Source organism: Acomys russatus, chromosome 23 (assembly GCF_903995435.1).
Source record: "Acomys russatus chromosome 23, mAcoRus1.1, whole genome shotgun sequence".
In the NCBI taxonomy this organism is placed as follows: Eukaryota; Metazoa; Chordata; class Mammalia; order Rodentia; family Muridae; genus Acomys; species Acomys russatus.
The window spans coordinates 45,003,092-45,017,859 of record NC_067159.1 but is presented as its reverse complement, the minus strand read 5'-3'; the positions used below and the strand labels follow the sequence as shown (position 1 = coordinate 45,017,859).

At 42.2% G+C, this 14,768-nt stretch overlaps 1 pseudogene; it reads right to left on the bottom strand.

Moving 5' to 3' along the window:
- Nucleotides 1-408: 408 nt before the first annotated feature.
- Nucleotides 409-9,290, bottom strand: LOC127206447 (alpha-enolase-like; annotated as a pseudogene).
- Between the last annotated feature and the right edge of the window lie 5,478 nt (nt 9,291-14,768).

The following is a 14,768-nucleotide window of genomic DNA, read 5'->3' as shown; positions in this document are numbered from 1 at the left end:
ATGATCATGGAGTTGAAGATGGAATAAGAGTAAATGACTCAGTTCTTCCAAGTGTTTTTTGTTTTTTTGTGGTGGTGGTGTTGGTGGTGTGTGGCTTTTATTTTACATGTAGAACCATCAGGTCAGGGGGGCGTGTATTGCTTATGGCCACCTAGTGATTAAACTGGAATTAGGAGCGCTCCAGATACTAGCTGGGCAGTGATGTGACAGAAACAATGATTCAGACTGATCACGTGATTGCAAACTGGGGTTTCCAGCAGGGCTCCAGGTGGTCAAGCATGGCTTTGGAGTCTAAGGAAGCAGCAATATGGCTTGGGCAAGCACTGGCCGGCCTTCAGTCACCTTGATGACATCAGGCACAGGGAGGATCTAAGTAGCTGGTGGCTCCAGGGATCTATAGCCCACACTTTACTTGGCTATGGGGTTCCAGAAGGACCTGTCAGCAAACTTGGCCTTGTTGCCCTGCTCTTGCTTAAGTCTAAGGATCTGGCTGAGCGCTCAGATCTGCAAGGGGCACTAATCCTGATCTGCCCAATGCAGAGTCCTGCCACCAGGTCAGTGATGAAAGTGTCCTCAGTCTCTCCAGAGTGGTGGGACACCATGACACTCCAGCCATTGGACTGGGCCAGCTTACATGCCTCCAGAGTCTGTGTCATAGAGCCAATGTTGTTTACTTTGAGGAGGAGGCAGTTATAGGACTTCTCACCCACAGCCTTGGAAAGCCGTTTAGGGTTGATCAACTGTGAGCTCATCCCCAACCATCTGCATGCCTGCTGCACTAGCTGTGAACTTCTGCCAAGCTTTCCAGTCATCCTAGCCAAAGGGGTCTTCGATGGACACCACTGGACACTCCCAGATGAAGGACTTATACAAATCAGCCAACTGGTTGGGTGTGATGTACCTGCTAGGGTCATCAGGTCATACTTGCCAGACCTGTTGACCTCAGGGGCAGCCACATCCATGCGGATGACCACCTGGTCAGCGCAGCCAGCCTTCGCAATTGCAGTCTTCAGCAGCTCCAGCACTTCTTTGTTTTCCAGGATGTTAGGTACAAAATCCTCCCTTATCCTATGTTGGTGGCATCCTTCTCATATTTCTCTTTGATGACATTCTTCAGGTTGTGGCAGACCTCTGCTCTAATGTGCATGACTTCCTGGAAACAGAATCATGAACTCTTGCATGGCCAGCTTGTTACCAGCATAAGAGCAGCCACTGATCATATTGAAAGCTGGACCAGCAGTATGACTTCAGGGTTGCCTGTCAAGTCAGTGGTGTTATGGTACAGAGGCACCCCCTTTCCATGGTACCAGTTTTGCAGACAGCCAGGGACACTCCCAGGATGGCATTTTCACCAAATCTAGATTTCTTTTCAGTGCCATCCATCTTGATGCCATCATCAGTTTGTTGATCTTTCCTCATTCCACAACATTCTGTTTCTTGCTAAGCAGAGCAGGTGCAAGTTTTACGGATGTGTTCAACAGCCTTTGAGACACCCTTCCCCATGTAGTGCATCTTACCATTTTTGCCGAGTTCTAGAACCTCATGGATGCCAGTGGAGGCACCGCTGGGCATCACAGCTCAGGAGAGCAACATCAACATGGGGTTTCCACAAGAGTCAAAGATCTCTTTGGCATGGCACTTGAAAATAGATATGGTGAATTTCTAGCCAGTGTATTGCTTCACAGGAAAGATATAGAGGTTTCTATAGACACCTGAGAAAGGGTTAAGGAGAGATATGGGTACACCCCTATTCTCTGCAAGTATTTTTTTTCAACACTGAGGTTGCTATTGTTTGTTTACCATGAGCAACTTGTATTTCTTCTCAGCTCATGGTGAGACACGGTGGACATGGAGTCCCAAAAGGAAGGACGTCACTGGTTTTGCATGTTAGACTCACAGATAGCAGCGTCTATTGATATTTTTTCACTTATGGAAAGTTTTCATTAAAATGCATCATAAAATATGTTAAATACTGAACTCCTAAAGCCAATTCGTTAATTATCTTGCTTAAAATATGCTTCAAATATATCACAGTTGACATCATATGTCACTGATCGTGGAAAGAAATGGTAACACTTAAATCAATACATGTTTTAAATTTACTTTACTTATTATGGTTGTCATAACATTTTGACATGCAGGGCTGACATGTCAACAATGCCGTTATCAGGAGGTAAAGCAATGGCATTAAACTGTCTCCCCAACCACGTTGCTGTGTCAGGTAAAGTGGGCCCAGGGGGAAAATTGAGCACAATCTCCAACGAAACGTCTGCTTATGGAATCAACCCAGGTCACCACTGAATTCTGGGCTTAGAGCAAAAGCTGAGGGGCAGAGGAGCTCACACCAATCAGTTACCTTCTCTCCCTAGTGACTGAACAGTAAACAGGGTTCACATGTATATAGACTATCCTCTGTGTGCCAGACCTGGACAGTGCTTTGCATGGCTCGCCTCACGTCTCTCTCAGAGGTGAATTATGTTCTCCTGGATGGATAGATGAGAAAACCGAGGCTCACAAAGCAAAAGCAACATGCATACAACATGCATACAACATGTACATAAACCTAGTGCAAAGTCATGCTTAGGTGCAAATGGAAGTCTCACCCATTCGGTGCCTGGATCTACCGCAGACTGTAGAGCCCCCCACTGTGGTTCTGTGTGGTTTGTAACTGAAATGGAGTCAGCATCCCTCCCACAGTTCTCCCTTCTTCCTAGGCCTCTCCTACCTCTGACTGCTGGATATTGGTGCAGTATAATGCAACTATGAACAGAGGGCTGGATTTTACTAACTGCTTCCACACACTTGGAAAACTCAGCTGTTTTTCTCCTAGCTATTATCAACTACTTTCAAAGAGACAGTGAAAGGAAAAAAAAGGGTCTATCTTAGGTTGTTGTTTGAGGAGAGAAAGTCTAACACCATGGAGAAGGCACGTGACAGGAGGGTAAGACAGCTGGTCACACTGCATCTGGAATCAGGAAGTAGGAAGCAGACAGGAAGTGAGGCTAGGTTGTTAAACTCAAGGCTGAGTCCCAGTAATATATATATTATATACTCTATATAAGCAACATATATTATACACTATATAAGTTATATATACATATATATGTGTTTCAGTGTTTCTCAATCTGTGGGTTGTTGTGACCCATTTATAGGTCAAATGACTTTTTCAAAGGGCTCATCAGAAAACACAGATGTTTACATTATGATTCATAACAGTAGCAAAATTACAATTACAAAGTAACAACAAAAATAATTGCATGGTGGGGGTCACCACAACATGAGAAACTGTATTAAAGCATCACCAGCATTAGGAGAGCTGAGAACCACTGATATGAGTGCAAAAATGTGTGTGTGTGTGTGTGTGTGTGTGTGTGTGTGTGTGTGTGTATGCACTTGCATTAGCTAGCTAAGACATTTTGGTTGCTATAATAAAAGACACTGGCCCAGTTAAAGGAAACTCCATAGGTAGCATGGCTTCAGCTATGACTGAATCATGGCTTTTCATTTATTTTTGATTTTCTGAGCAGAAGTCCCTTCTTCTGGAGCTCTTAGGTTCACATGACAGCTCTGAGCCTCACCCTTCATTTCTGTTCTATCCAGAAAAGGAAGAATCTTAGCAGAGCATTTTACATAGGAGGCTTGAGAGTCATCATTCTTGGGCAATGTTGGTCACACCCTCAACCTAAATATTGCACTGTGTTGAGGAGGTAGGGATGACTTAAGTAGGTTGGCTTGGGTTAGATGGTCTATTTCTAATCCCAAGAAAGACCCAGTGATCTTCAGAAGCACAGGACTTAGGGATCTTGGACTCAGGGCCATTGGGAAGCATGGAATAGATGATGTGGAAGACACTCACCCACGACAAGGTTGAGTGGCTGAAGTCAGGTCTGGATTATGGCATCTGGGATTTGCCAAAACTGTAGAGAATCAAGATCAGATTTTTAGCAGGTCATAACATCAACAGATTGTTTATTTAGGACCATCATTGTGAACCCTACCCTCATGTGCTCCTGGCTTCTAAGAGGACAGTCCTTGCTACGTAATTGAAAAAAAAATTCTATTAGCTAGCCTGGCAGTGGTGGCACACACCTTTAATCCCAGTACTCAGGAGGCAGAGGCAAACAGAGTTTGAAGTCAGCCTGGTCTACAAAGTGACTTCCAGGACAGCTGAGGCTACACAGAAAAACCTTGTCTCGCGGGGGGGGGGGGCACTTAAAAATTATTAGCTTAAGACTAAAAATGTAAGTTGTTCTTTTAAAATAATTTTTAGCCTGTTTAATATTAACAATAGCTAATAATAGTAATAAAGTAGCCACTGTGCAAAGAGGTTCACAAGTATTACCCAGTTTTCACTGTAACCATGACACACAGGTCCTATTATTACCTCCAAATTACTGATAGGAAAGATAAGAAAGGAAAAAAGGAAGATTGCATTAACAGGAAAATAGATGGGAATGGAGCAACTTCTTAAGTGTGTTAAGCCAGTTGCAGAAAGACAAATACTGTTTTCTCTCATTTGTGCATCCTGAATTTATACAGAAGCATATGTACAAATAACATGGAATTAGAAAACAGACTGTCAAGGGGAGTGTAGGGAATTAATAGGAAGAGGAGGAGAAAGAGGGATATTTGTGTGGGGAACAGGAATATGCTTAGAAGATATTATATCTTGCATGAAAGTGGTCATGTATAGCAAAATAAAGTATTTAAAGAAAAAAAAAGATACTGGAAGGTTAAATAATTTGCCCAAGATCCCATAGCAGGCAAATAGTAAGACCATCACCTACATAAATCAAAACAGTATATTATTGTAACTAAAACTCTATGTTATCATGGGTGTAAGGGGCACTATCATTATTTACCTGCCTGGGCTCATATTTATCTACAATCCTGGGCTCAGACCAGAATTGAAAAGTCTCAACTGGCAAAACTGGGTAGAGTATATGACAGTTTAAAGAATGGGATAAGAAGTACAAGGCATGATGTCTTCTGAATATGACAAGACCATTGTACTTATACATTCACAGTAGCTGTGGTTGTCTGCACAAGACCTGCACAAGATAAAGCCAGTCAACATTCTAGCACAGAGTGGGGAGGGGCTCATGAACCCCTATCCCTAACTGATGAGCTATCTACAGTTCATGGTTTCTGGAGAAGGCTTACTTTAAGGGTGTGACTCCTGGTAGGACTATGACACTTCCGTGGACAGCCTTATACTCATGAGTATTGGATTTGGTGGCTATTAAAAATAATGGGAGGTTATGAAGTTGGAAGGGGGTGGGCCAGTAGAGGTTGATCTGGCAGGAATTAGGGGGAGGAGTTGAGGGTGAATATGACCAAAATACACTGTATAAAATTCTCAAAGAATCAATAAGAGTATTATATTAAAAACACACACACATATGTAACATGAAATTTGATATTTTGAGAAATTTTGAATATATAATTGATATTAATTAATTTGCAATCACTATTTCCATTTTTTTTATCACCTCAAGCAGTGCATCTGTTAGCATTAAGCAGCAAGTCTGCATTCTCTCCTCTACTTGTCTCTTCGTCACCTATAACTACTTCCTGCCACCATGACTAATTCTGGATATTTTCAATGAGGAATCACAGTATTTTGTTTCTCCTGTCTGGCTCATTTCATTGTAGTGCTATGTTTTTGAGGTTCGCCCATGCTGTAGCACATGTCAGAGCTCCATTCCAGCTTCAAGGTTAAGTATTCTGCCACAAAGTTGTCAAAAGTACACCTGCTAATAGAGTGTCTACACAATGTTTGAAATGTACTAATGAAATGTAAATGGCATGATGGGTAAAGGTGCATACTGCCAAGCCTGATGACCTGAGCTGATCCCTGGACCCATTAAAGGGAAGGAAAAGTACCAAATCCCACAAGTCATCCTGTGACCGCCACACGTGTGATGTGTGCATATGTATGGAATACACAAATAAAATATTTTTAGATGCTTAAATATTTTAAATAAGGAGTGTATTCTGTAGTGTTCCTCTATCCTCATAACACTCCAAAGTCTTAAAACTCTATAGCTTTGTTTCCTTGTTTATAGTAGCTTGTCCAACTTAGAGAGGCCTCGTGGTTGCAAGCGCTGGTCTGGGTGGGCAAGATCTTAGAGAATTATAGTAAGTTGCCTTGAGGAGCTTGTCCATGTTGCCTTTCTCACCATTTGCTACGGTCACTGTGCCTTATACATTAAGCACTTAATCCCTAGCTGTGGGTCTACATTTAAATTAATACTAGCAAATCTGTACCAAGTATTTGCAATACTTGAGGCACTGTGTTAGTAGACAGATACTATGGAGAACAAAAGAAGTGGGCTTCTGTTGTCTTGGAGACTCTCCACCCCGAAAAGTAGCAGTAATGATGACAAGGATTGGTGGTCTTCAAAACTACCGATGCCTTCTATTTTTCATAGCTTTTTGTCTCTAAAAAATGTTTATATACATGAGCTCATTTAGTGCCCAAATATTTGACATTCATTTACGTTTTAAAACTAATGGCATTTTAAAGAAGTAGGTATGAGACAGAACCAATTTAGAAAAGCATATAAGTTGCCCATAAGATTTTTAAGGTTTGATTTTTATGGGGTGGAAAATGATGAATTCATTCCTTCAGAAGAAATAATGAACTTATATCTGAAAGTAGTTAGCATAGAGGCCTTGATTCTAAGTTCAGGTGGAAGATGCGTTGTTCCTGTCATATTGTTTTATGAGCAGCATGCCTGATAGCCCAGGTCCAGAGCATGCGTCTCCATTTCTCTAGTCTCTACTGAAGACTCCAGAGCAGCCAATTGCTGGGAAGGCTTCACAGAATCTCAGAATTTCCTTCAGTGGGTTTTCTGAGTCTACCAGACTTCCTGTCACCCACAGTGGTGTCACATGCTTAGTGTCAAAAGTGTCCTGGTGTAGAAGAGGGTAAGGAAAACAGGAAGCTGCCATACAGACCTCAGCAGCTCGCCATCTTGGTATGGAGCTGAAAGTGCTGGCCACCATCTTTATTTGTCACATGCCCTCCCACTCTGAAGACCAAGGATAGGAGAAAAATAGGAAGAACAGACATTTAGTCAGAAGTGGCCCCAATGAGAGGGAGTCTTTCGGAGGTCCTGTCATTGTCCCCACTTAGTAAGGACTGAAGGGGACACAAGCAGCAGGGGCAGTAGTATCATTTAAAGGATCCATATATACATCATGGTTACTGAAGTGCCTCTTGTCACACATTCGAAAAGAAAACTTAGTGCATTTGAAGAATTCCACCTAAGGAAATGGTGCAGAAAGCAAAGAAGTCCTGGTGTGGGAGGAAATTCCAGTTTCTTCTGGTTTACAAAGACTTCAACCAAAGCATCTTTTCAAAAGGGTATCAGCTTTCAAGCATTACATCATCCCAAGAGCCTCTCATTGGCTGACAGGCTGGGGTCTGGTTCTCCTTATCTAGTCCTTTCCCAGTCTGGACTGTACCTACACTGACAAGTTCTCTGTTTTGGGCACTGGCCTTCAGCATTTGGGCAGAAAGCATTTCAGGAAGGCTTCTTTTTGTATACCCTCCTCCACTGTTTAAGTTTTTTATGCTTTATAGTGTCAAAAAAGTTATTTCAAATGGCTCTGTTGCTATGTAATTGCAAAAACAGCATCACGGAGAGAAATCCTTCAATAAAAGCCTTTGGAAAAATAGAGAGCATCAAGCCATTATGCGATCACCTTCCCCACACCTCAGCTTTCTCTCTCTTATAGTCCCACTCCTGGGTTCTGGATCAGCATTTGTGTCAGATTATGTACTTTTCCCTGTCACTATGGATGGATATTAAAATTACAGGCTTTATAAATAAGCAACCACTTAGAAAAAACAGAAGTAACCTTCTAGGGCTGCCAAAGAGTAAGCATTTTGGTGAATAGTGACAATTTTATTTGAGTACTTTCCACTTTATCAAGAAATGGCATTAATGTAGCTAATGATTTCAAAAGCATACCATACTGGGTGGGCATACCGTCTTTCCCCAGATAACCAGGTAGACTCACAGACAGCCATTGTGGGTTAGACACAAGAGCTTGGAAGTTGTGGGAGTAAGGGCCTTATCTTGACTTTATATCAAGTTCAATTCCTTCGAAGAGTGCTATAGGTAGGACATACGTGTTTTCAGGTTTCAAAGCTAAATTTGTCTCCATTTCAATCACTTTTGTTTTACATAATGTTCTTTGAGGTTGATAAAGCCAGTGCCAAGAATGTGCAAAGCCAGATCAGCAGAGTCAGATCTGGAGACAGGAAGAATGTCCGGCATAGAGAAACACAAAGATGAGGACTTACACCTCTGATCTCATCCCTTTGGTAGGAGGGCTGATGACAAAGAAAAAACTGGACCAGACACACTTGGGGGAAACTAGCTACTTCTTGGGTTGTCATCCATGATATGCTTGCTCTCTCGTTGGGTTTCACTGGAAGCAACTCTAAAATTTGAACCCACCCGTTAGGATTTGGTTTTCCAAACTATGAAGCATAGATGAGAGACTAAAACCCCAATGGCTTCTCTGTAGAGGAGACAAGAAGATGCGGCAGAGTAGAGCAACCAGCTAGGGAGTATTAGCCATGTCCTTACCCTACTGCACACTGGGACTTGCCTTTCAATGGGCGCACAGTTGACAGTAGCCTCAAAATGATACTGTCTTAAATGCTATAAAATAATCATCTTTGAATGAGCTAAGTTTGCATATTTGTACCCAATTTAATAAAGTTCCTTTGTTTCTGTGACAACTATAACCATTTCTTTTAGACTAAAAATGTAAACTTTTCTTTTAAAACAAGACAATTTTATATGATGGGAGATAGGAAAGAAACAGGAGTAAGCATATTGCTTGAGAAGCTGTGGGGTACTGTGCAAGTCCCCAGCCTCTAGAGATACTCACGTACAACTGTATGAGACGTTAGGGGTGCTGTGTGAGTCCCCTGGCTCTAGAGACCCACTGTGCATTGTTGACTCACAAATCAAAACACTGCCCTGTGACTTGGGGTTCACACCCCACTGGCAAACGTACTTGTACATCCTACTTGCCCTTTCAGTTCAATATAGCCTCTTTTGGTTCTCATCTGTGACATCTATTGATTTCCTTTCTAGCCCAGATCAGTACAAGCATCATCTCTCCAGAGCCTGATCTGGCCTAGAACTTGCAGTCAGCCTTGTCTGTGCTGCGGTGGGCATTCATTCACACACCTTACATCAGCATCACCTCACCTCACACCAGGAATACTGAAAGCCTTGTAGGAGGTCTGATGTGATGACCATTTTCTAGAATGTAGGATCCCTCTAGCCAAAAGCTCAGGTTTATTAATTATACTGAAAAGAAGAATGGGAACAAAGCAGCCTACTTCTGTGTGTTCGATTCTGGTTCATAAACCACCAACTTTCAAAGATCCCCACTGTAAGGCAGGTTCTTCAGGGATCAGACTCTGAGGACCTGCCTGGGTAGTGTCCCCTCCTTGCCAGGAAGGGAAAGGGACACATGGGCATAAGGGAGGAGTCAAGCAGTGATGTAGTCACCAAAATGGGTGACTTGATGGTCTAGACCTTTGCACTCTTACAATGGCTGGTCCTATATATTTCTTAGGGGGTATAGCATAGAATTCCCTCTTTGTGAAAAATGGCGAGAAATCACCTTAAAGGGAAAAAGAAGGCTGGCGAGATGGCTCAGAGGTTAAGAGCACTGGCTGCTCTTTCAGAGGTCCTGAGTTCAATTCCCAGCAACCACATGGTTGCTCACAACCGTCTATAATATGATCTGATGCCCTCTTCCATCATGCAGGCAGAGCACTGTATACATAATAAATAAATCTTTTTTTAAAAAAAGGGGAAAGATTTATTTCCACTCAAGGCTTCATTCAGAACATAGTGGCTGGCTCTTATTTCTGAGCTTGTGCTAAGGCACAAGAACAGCATCACTATGGGATGGCATGACAGAGCAAAGTATCTCACCTCCTCATAATGGACATGAGGCAGGGAGATGGGGGGAGGGATGGAGAGGGTGGGAGAATGAGGGACGGAGCAAGAAGGAGAGGAAGGAGAGGGAGACAAGGACAAAAAGAACATTTCAGTCAGTAAGTGCTTCCTCCCATTAGGTTCTATCTCCTACAGTTCAAACACCACTAGTTGGGGAAGAAGCCTTCCATCTGCGAGCCTTTGAAGAACATTTCAAATCCACATCCTAACAGGGCTGCCATGGCCCTAGGTTAGGTGGCTCTCTAAGGGACTCAGCTGACAGCAGTAAATGGTCAATCTCTCTGCCTGCAGAGAGTATCCTTCTCAGTCACAGTAGATCTGGGCATCCACTATAGTGCCGATGAAGGGTCCCAGCAAAATTCTAAGATAATTGAAATTGTAGGAGTTCTCTGTCTTTTCAAAGATCATGAAAGCAGATTCAGGGTGATTAAAAACTTTAAAGGACTCTCACTGGCCCAGAGAGATGGCAGATTTCTCAAAATATAAGATGACATTCTTATTGTGAATTTAACTCATTCAGTTGTAAATAAATGACTTTTTTCCTAAAACATAATTGTGAGCATACAGGGACCTTCTGCTTTTTAAAATCTGCTTCGTGGTGGCCATGGGGGCACAAAGGCGATCGCCTCCATCATGCTCTCTTGGAAGAACACATTGTCTTAACTACTACCTCACTTGTACCTGCAGTTTAAGAGGGTAAGCGGAAGGCTGCATTCTAGATCTTTCTGGGTAAGATGGGTATAATGTGCTGCCAAGCACAGATGCATTAGGGCCTCAAAATGGGATCTAAATTCTGATTGTGGGTTTGGAACAATGCCTTATATGGCATTGCTGTTGAGAGCCACTTCAGGGAGCTCCGGGTTCATTGTGGCATTGCCCGGGATAATCAGAGGCTGCCTGAGATTCAAGAGGTGAAGCAAGAAGATATGTGTGCCTAATGTTGAAAAAAACATTTTTATGTCTGTTAACATTTATGGTGTCCGATTGAGTGGGTTAGCAAAATAAAGACAGATGGCAGCAGATTAATGCGAGCGCTTACAATACCTACAATATTGCACCCACTCCAGCTGAGGCTCTCCGGCTCAACTTCCTCTACGACTCATAGTCAAATGTCACTTAGTGACCCTGAAGAGACGAGCAATTTATGATGGATCAGGAATCAGGATTAAGCATACATTTATCATGGAATGAGGAATCAGAAACTTCATTTAATGTGTAACTGTGATGTTTGTCTGGGACTGGCGGATCATTACTTTGCAATCACTCCTTGTGTTAGGAAGCAGGAATTGATTAGCCCAGGGTCATTAAGTCCATCCCCTGCCTCTAGGCCGTACAGTTTGTGTAAATGGTTCCAGCTGGGTAGGTCTTTATGCTGTTCTTAAGGAGCTCCTGAAAAGGAAATTATGAGCCATCCTGGAGGAGTGCACATTGTGAGGGTCACACAGCCCTAAGAGCCAACAAGTTCTTCGTCATGTTTAAGGTTGTCCTGGAGCCTAGGTGCTCTTATCAGCTGATACTCAGTAGAGGTTAGGCATAGGGTAGCCACTCTTTTACTGCATTTTTACTAATATATGGGGAAAATAGAAATATGTCTCTTGAAATTCACCATGAGGCTGTTGGGAAGACCATAGAAGATAGTAAGAGTTGGGGAGATGGCTTAAGATAAGAGTGCTTTCTGTACGGGCACAGATCCCCAGTACCCATGGTTCAAAGGCAGTCATGGGACACCCATTTGTAACCCTGGTTGTGTGTATGCGACGGGGTGGAGACAAGAGGATAGTCGGAACTTGCTGGCCACCTGCCTCGCTCCAGGTGTAGTGGAAGAGACACTGGCTCAAGGAATAAGACAGAATTATGGAGTAAGACAACCAGTGTTGTGCTCTGGCCTTTGTATGTGCACGAATAGGTCTAAGCACCTACACACACACACACACACACACACACACACAGACACCCACAGACACACTCACTCACAACAGTGATATGCAGAGAACCGCTATGCTTTTATGTTAGGTAGAGACTTAGCAATGTGAGGGAACACATTGAGATCAATTAAACACAATTAAGGGCTGATCAAGACAAGGAGAAGCAGAGTGATAAAGAGTGGAAAGTCTCAGTGAATTGGCTTGAGAAGATAGGTTTGAGATGGAGTCTCTGACTCCTGAGGTTGAACGTGTGGGACACCTGATAGGGCTATGTTCAAGTCTATTTCTCATTACAGTAGGATGCTGAGCAGAGATCTGCACGATGGGTGGCATGATCATCATTGCTGGATTTAAACACTGTTTCTACCAATTTTTGCTTCCCAGCTCTATGACCAGTGCAAACTATTTGGCGCCAGGCTGAATCCAGTTACTTGTAGGAATAGTATGAATTTGGTGTTGAACCAGAACCCACCCACTCACTGCACATGTGTTTTCATATCACACAATGAAAGATATATTATAGCTTCAAGCCTCTGATAAATGATGGTAAATTTTTCTCAACACTGGAATTTTTCTAATGTCTGATAAATGTCTTTCATAATTCACTGAAGTTTTTTTTTTTTTTTTTTTGGGTATTAGAGCACATCCATTATAAAACCAAGATATGAGTGTTCTCTGTATCCTGCCTTCTGACAAAGCCCACTTCTGCTTTACTGGCATTTAAGCTGAGCTGTTCTGCTGTCATTGCCCAATGGGCTATACTGATATCCTTCCTTCCCTTGATACTTCGACACAATTTGCCCTGTCTCTTTCACCCTTAGAGAGCTACCCAGCTGCTCTGCAGGACAGCCGGTATTATTTTTATGATAAACGAAGGGTTTTCTTAAAGCACAGCATCTCCTCCTGCTGTCATGAGGTAATGCCTCCTCCAAGAACTTAAAGTTCTTAGTGATTATGACTCAGTCATTTCTGCTCCTTGACTTTTTTTTTTTTCTTTTCTAGAGTTTGGGTATGTTTCTTTGCTTCATATTTGATTCCTGGGACTTTATAGCAGTTTGTTGAGGCTCCTGTCTTTCAGGAACTTAAAAAAAAGTTATATTTTTGCCTTTTGGTAGTGAGTGGAGGCTTAAATAAAGAGCACATTGTGAAGACTGAAAATAATTCAAAATAATGTGTAACATTTGCAACAGCGCCCTGTGGAACTTCCACTTGGTCCCACAGCAATACTATGTGGTAGATGCTGCAGAGGTCAGGACACTGAGGGTTAAATGGTGTTTTGTTTATTTTCATATTTCTGGTAGGTAACAGGGCCAGAATGCAGAGTGAAGTCCTCTGATTATTTATCTCATGTCTTTCCAACTAGACCCCAGTGTTTCTCACTAACTAAAACTTCTAATGATATTTATTTGACACACATTTAACAACACACATAACAGTTACAGGCTGCCTTGGCATTAGGTTTCCATAGCAACTCACATAAATGAACAGAATCAGTATGTTTTTGGCACAGCCAAAGCCCACATTTGTGGGATGTTGGGAGTGAGCAGAGCAGAGGGAGGAAGAGATTGATATCCCAGACAGTTCACTTTGTAGACACTCTGTAGACACTGCATGGAAGGTTCTGTCCTGACTCCAGTCAGGCCTGATTTCTTGGTTGGGCTAGTGGAACAAGGCAGAGGGTGGAACATAGGAATCCACTCCCTTTTATTCCACATAATTGTTTTCTTTGGGAGGGGGTGTTGCATTTTTTTTTTTTTTTTGCTTCTAAAAATTAAAAAGAAGGCAGATACCTCTGAGAAGATTTTAAAATTTATTTTCCAGTGGTTAGCGGGTAGCTAAGGTGGCAAGTATGTGTCTGTGATTATTTTATGTGTCAGCTAGCTGGGCTGGCAGTGTTTAGATATTTGGCCAGATATTAGTTGGGAATGTGTCTGCATTCTTTGGATGAAATTAACATTTAAGTGATATACTGAGTAGTTCATTGTCCTCTCTAATACGGGTGGCCCCTATTGTGGTTTGAGTGCGTACTCCAAGATCCATGCATTCAAAATAAAGTCCTCAAGGCAAGCGTGTTGGAAGATTGAGTCTTTTAAAGATGCCTATGCCATGAGGGGATGGACTAATGCATTATCACCAGAGCAAAGTAGTTACCATGAGGACTTCCTCTGGTTCTCTCTTGCTGTGACATGCCACCAGTCAAGTTAGGGCATGGCAAGAAGTCCCTGTCAAATGTACCCTCTCTAAACTGGCCTTTCCCACCATCAGAACTGTAAGAAACCAGTCTACGTTTCTTATGAATTAAGAAGTTTATCTAAGCAGCTGACACAAAGAAAATAAAAACACTGACTTTCCACCAGTAGGAAGAGACCCCTACATTCTGATAATCAGAGCTGTAATGTTCTTCTTTTCACTAAAAACTAAATGGAGCAAGACACAGGCTAATATATATATTATGTATGTGTGTATGTATGTATGTACATATGCATATATCAATGTAACATAAATAATGAAATAGAGACCATGAATTTGAAAGAGAGCAAGAGGGACATATGAGGGATAGAGGAAAGAAAGGGAATGAAAAGTGATGTAACTATGCTATAATCTCAAAAAAAAAAAAAAAAAATCAAAAAACAAAAAACCCCAAAAAACCCAAACCAAACCAACTAACCAACCAACCAATCAACCAACCAAACAAACAAAAAAACCAGTGGATGAGTGTTGCAGCCTGCAATGGCTTCAAATGTGGCAAGCAAGCCACTGGGCAAAATGTCCTCATTTCTACCACAGACAAAATTCTGCCTAAAAATGGTCAAGCTTGGATGCAGACAGAGTTGACAGCCAC